This window comes from Coffea eugenioides, chromosome 10 (genome assembly GCF_003713205.1).
Source record: "Coffea eugenioides isolate CCC68of chromosome 10, Ceug_1.0, whole genome shotgun sequence".
NCBI classification, from domain to species: domain Eukaryota; kingdom Viridiplantae; phylum Streptophyta; class Magnoliopsida; order Gentianales; family Rubiaceae; genus Coffea; species Coffea eugenioides.
The window spans coordinates 26,063,985-26,070,065 of record NC_040044.1 but is presented as its reverse complement, the minus strand read 5'-3'; positions in this window follow the sequence as shown (position 1 = coordinate 26,070,065).

Sequence of the window (6,081 nt, the reverse complement as noted above, 5' to 3'; positions counted from 1 at the left end):
TCTACTATTGGGTAATGCTGCTCGGATTAAAAAATATCGAAACCACTTATCAACGAATCATGATCACTTTATTCCATGATATGATTCACAAAGAGATGGAAGTTTATGTGGACTACATTATCATTAAATCCAAGAAAACTGAAGATCATCTAATTGACTTAAAGAAATTGTTCGAAAGGTTGAGAAAGTACAACTTGAAACTGAATCCTGTAAAATGTGCTTTTGGGGCTCCTACCAGTAAATTGTTGGGGTTTATTGTCAGTAAAAAGGGAATAGAGATTGATCCAGCAAAAATCAAAATAATTCGAGAGATGCCTATACCGAAAACTCAAAAGGACGTGAAAATCTTTTCGGAAAAGATCAATTTCATCGACAGATTTATCGCTCAATTAACATCTACTTGTGAGCCCTTGTTCAAATTGTTAAAGAAGAATACGCCAATGCACTGGAATGAAGAATGTCAATAGGTTTTCAATAAGATTAAGGATTATTTATTGAACTCTTCGGTTTTAGTGCCACCAAAGCCAGGTCAACCTCTGATTATATATTTGTCTGTGCTAGATGAGGTTATGGGATGTATCTTAGGATAACACAATGATTCAGAGAAGAAGGAGCAAGCCATTTATTATTTCAATAAGAAGTTCATTGCATACGTGGCCAGTTATTGCTTTCTTCAGAGGAGTTGTTGTGCTTTAGTTTAGGCCGCTCAGAAGTTAAGGCATTACTTATTCAGTCACACTAATTTCATTTTTCGGTCTGACCCTTTAAAATATTTGTTGGGAAAGTCGATACCGACAAAACGTATGGTGAAGAGTGGCAAATGATTCTTTCAAAATTCGATATCGTTTTCACTACGTAAAAGGCAATCAAGGGTCAAGTCATAGTAGATCATTTGGCCGAAAATCTGAGGGAAGATGATTACCAGCCATTGCATACCTATTTTTCTGATGAGAAGATCTTATTTATTGGCACATCAGAAGATATGAATGAACCATACCCTGGGTGGAGGTTATTCTTTGATGGCATTCGAATTCTTTTGGGACCAAAATTGGAGCTGTTCTAGTGTCACCAGAGGAAAACCATTACCCCGCTGCTGCTAAATTGCGATTTCCTTGTGCTAACAACATGGTTGAGTATGAAACTTATATTTTTGGACTGAAAATGGCATTGAAAATGGAGATAAAGGATTTGATCGTGTTCAGTGATTCTGATTTATTGGTGCATCAAACGCTCAAACAGTGGGCTGTATCATTGCAGTCTACTCAATTTGGCCAATAAATTCAGAAATTTGGAGTTTAGACATATTTCTCGCACTCGTAATGTTTTTGCTGATGCTCTGACCGCTTTATCTTTCATGATTCGACGCCCATATGAGTTGGTAATTGAGCCTATTTAGATTCAATTTTAGGATACACCGGTACATTGTCTCGTTGTAGAAAAGACTTGTGATGATCGTTCATGGTATAATGACATCAAGGAATTCATAAAGACGGGATCTTACCCTCCGAGTGTCGATTCAGCTGCCAAAAGCTCCTTGCGCAGAATGTCGTCAAAATTCTTCTTGAACGAAGAGGTGTTATATAAGAAGACATCAGATTTGGACCTTTTAAGGTGCATTGACAGAGTGGAAGCTGATTATATAATGAAAGAAGTGTACAGTGACGTATACGGATCTCATATGAATGGACCCTTACTAGTTAAAAAGATTATGAGAACGGCATAGTTTTGGCTCATCATGGAGCATGACTCTATTGATTTTATCAAGAAATGCATTAAGTGTCAAATGCATGTCGATATTATACGTGTTCCTCTTGCAGAGTTACATAGTATGACCGCTCCTTGACCCTGCTCAATGTGGGGAATAGACGTGATTTGAGCCATTGATCCTTTGGCCTCGAATGAGTATCAATTCATCCTAGTAGCGATAGAATATTTTACCAAATGGATTGAAACAGCGTCTTACAAGAACGTGACCAAGAAAGTAGTAGCCAAATTTCTGAGGGACCACATTATCTATTGTTTTGAAGTGCTGGAAACACAGATTACTGAAAATACGAGGAACGTCAATAATAACATGGTAGATGAATTATGTGAATAGTTCAAGATCAAGTATCGGAATTCTGCTATCTACAGGCCTCAAATGAATGGAACTGTAGAGGCCATAAACAAAAATCTGAAAAAATCATTCGCAAAATGACTTAAGAACACCGAGATTGGCATGAAAAGTTGCCGTATGCATTAATGATTTATTGAACTGCAATCATAACTACTACTAGGGCAACACCTTATGCATTTATGTATGGAATGGAAGCAGTACTACCCGCAGAGCTTGAGATCCCTTCCTTGCGTATTTAATGGAAACTCAATTGGAGGATATTGAATAGATTAAGCAGCGACATAAACAGTTGTTTTTTATTGATGAAAAGCGCTTAAATGCTATTTTTCATGGACAATGTTATCAAAAGCAAATGGCCCGTCTTTACAATAAAAAAGTCAAATCTCGCCTATTCTGAGAAAGGGAAAAAGTTTTGAAACGAATTCTTTCTATTCAAGATGAAGCCAAAGGAAAGTTTATCCCAAATTGGCAATGACCTTTCATTGTTAAGAAGGTATTGTCTGGAGGAGCACTCATTCTTACAAAGATGGATGGACAGGTTTTTTCTCAACTAATCAAATCAGATATGTGTAAGAAATTTTTTATTTGATTATGTGAGTTTTCCTTTTAAAATATTGTTTGAGGTGGACTAAAAGTCGGACCTTCTTCTTTTCCCTTTGAACATTTTACCCTTAATTCTCCCTTTTGATGTCTCGAAAATAACCTGCTCGTTCGTTTGATAACCCCCTAAGGATCGCAAACCTACACTGGGGCAGATTTTATTTTTCGTTTGTTAAAAAAATCAGTTAAAAGCCAAACTGGGGCAATTTTTTAGTTTAAATAGCCCTATATTGGGGCAAGATTTTATAGGATGCGATTTTAGAATTTTTGAAATCTCTTTAAAAATTTGCCTTCGAACCTTAACATTTCTTAACACCCTACTTGACCCTGTTACAAAAATCATAAAGTCCCGACTTCTTCCTCTTGCAATATTTTCAATGAAAATTGCTTAATTAAATGACAAATGATGTCAATACATCTTCACCAATTTTGCAAGAGAAGGATTATTACACTGATGCCATTAATCTTGAAACACATTTTTGAATCGATAGAGGCTATCGTTAAATTTGTTTATTAGATGAAAACTCGAAAAAGCACCTTTTCAAAAAAAAAAGAAAAAAAAGAAAGAAGAAAAAGAAAAGAGAAAGAAGAAAAGAAAACAAAAGGCAAAAGTAAAAGAAAATAAAATAAATAGGCGGAGTCAACCTTAGTAAAAATCCGAAAGAGCGCTAAGATAGGGTTTTGGAGCCCCGACTGAGCCATGAATGGAAAGTAAAGGGTTGACTGTTAAGAAACTAGTGACTATATTCGTTTGGATTTCTTCTCATATTGAGGTCCTTTTAGCAACACTGAATCTCGGGAATATGATATCCGAAGGGGTCAAATGTGACGTTTCTCTTATCGTAGACGGGCCATTCGAACTTCTATTTGAATCTCCAAATCGTTTTCGTAAACTTAATAAAAGTCATTTTCTCGTTGAAAGTCATTTTACTCTATTTTTGTGTTGTTGCATGAAATAATCTTGTTTAAAATTTTTTACATGCTTTCTATTGAATTCGGTTAGGAGACAATCCCCCGTAATTTATCGTAATAGGTATAGAAGCATGTATATCTCTTGCTATAAGCATGTTTGGCTAAATACAGATACTGGCGGGTCAAGATCAGGTTATACGACATTTCTAAAATGGACAGTTCCTCGACACCAAAGGGCTCATTTTACATGGTTCTCAAGACTCAAGGGACCATTCAGTGGTGGCGTTATATTTTTTTGTTGCAGGCGTTTTCATTTCTTTTTGCAGATTTGGATTATGCACACCTTTTGAACGAAGAGAAAGAACAACATTCATTTCACTAAAGTCTGATCGACATTGGGGCAAAAATTTTTATCTGATCTTTTAAGTAAGTTTAATATTTGATTGAAAAATAGCAAAAATTGAGTTGCACCTTTTGATTAGAATGCATTTTCATTTCTTCGTCATTTTGTTACGTTTAGATTTTATCCCACCAATTGTTATCTTGTTGGGTTTAGATTTTATTCCACCAACCTTTATTTCGTTAGGTTTGGATTTTATCCTACCAACCGTCATTTTGTTGGGTTTAGATTTTATTTCACCAATCTTTGTTTCATTAGATTTGGTTTTATCCCACCAACTTTTATTTCGTTGGGTTTGGATTTTATCCCACTAACCTTCATTTTGTTGGGTTTGGATTTTATCTCACAAATCTTTATTTATTGGATTTGGATTTTATCCTACCAACCTTTGTTTCGTTGGATTTGGATTTTATCCCACAAATTTTTATTTCGTTGGGTTTGGATTTTATCCCACCAACCGTTATTTGTTGGGTTTGGATTTTATCCCACCAATCGTTATTTTGTTGGATTTGGATTTATCCCACCAACTTTTATTTCGTTGGGTTTGGATTTTATCTTACCAACCGTCATTTGTTGATTTGAATTTTATCCCACAAACTTTTGTATCGTTGGGTTTGGGTTTTATCCCACCAACTTATTATTTTGTTGGGTTTGGATTTTATTCCACCAACTATCATTTTATTGGGTTTGGATTTCGTTGAATTTGGAATTTATCCCACAAACCGTTATTTTGTTGAGTTTGGATTTTATCCCACCAACATTTATTTGTTGGATTTGAGTTTTATCCCATCAACCGTCATTTCGTTGGGTTTGAATTTTATCCTACCAATCGTTATTTTGTTAAGTTTGGATTTTAGCCCACCAATCTTTTGCTTTGTTAGGTTTAGGTTCGGTCACACCAACCTTTTATTTTCTAGGTTTAGATTTTCCAATTCGTTAAGTTTTATTAGTTGTTTGCACTGGAATTAAACCCCACCAATTAATTTAAATGCTTATTAGTTTCAATTTTACTTAGAACTCACTTTATTTGTTTTGATTTAGTTGCAATTGAAGCAGACAAGTAAACAATTTGGTGTCTACGTCTTTCTCTTGAATTTTTGCAAAACTCAGACAAAAAGGGGCAAGTTGTAGACACAAAAAAAAAAAAATTTTATGTTCTTTATTTTTATTTTTATTCTTTTTTCATTTTTCTATCTACTTGTTTATTTTTATTTTTATTTTATGTTATGTTATTTTATGTTTATTTCTTACTTTTTCTAAAGAAAATCAACTCAAATTCATTTTTTAGAAAATTAGAAAGAAAAGAAAAGGAAAGGTAGAAAAGAAAAAAAAGAAAAGAAGAAAAGGAAAATCAAATCAGATTTTTGTCAAAAAAAAGGAAAGCTTCCCACACACGCTTGTACTGGCTTCCATTTCTGCTCAATTGCAACGGTAAATTGGCATTCCATTTTTGCTCAATTTTTTTTCTATTTTTTGCCCCAGCCCTTAGCCACCTCACCCCCCAATCTTTAGCAAGAAAATTCTAGAATCAAATCCATCCAATGGCTTCAAATGGGCCACAAGAAAACCAGCTTATCTACACCATTGCTCTTAGGATTTTTTTTTGGGGGAGGGGGTTTGTTCCATATAAAAGGCTTAAAAAAACAGCCACTAGAAAAAAAAGGGTAGGAGGGCGGCAACAGAAAAAGAAAGGGGAAATAATATGGGAGAATAGAGGGAGAGAAAGAGGGGGAGCAGCAGAAAATTTCTGAAAAAAAAGCTTTGAATCAAGGCTGGCGATTCAACCCCTTTCTTCACCATATTCTGAACTCATCAGGGATTATTTTTGGAAGATCTTTTTTGCTGGGTAATCTATGTTTGCTAGGGAGGAAATTTTGTGTTGAAGGTTTTTGGAGAAAATCATTACAACATCTTCAAATCAAAGCTCAAAATTGCAGGGTTCACGATGCTTGAGCTCCTGTGCAACAGACGAAATTTTGTTATGTCCGAAATTTGCACGTCCTACCTGGGATTTTTCACACTTGTTTCGGTCTCATAAGCAACAAAGGTAATC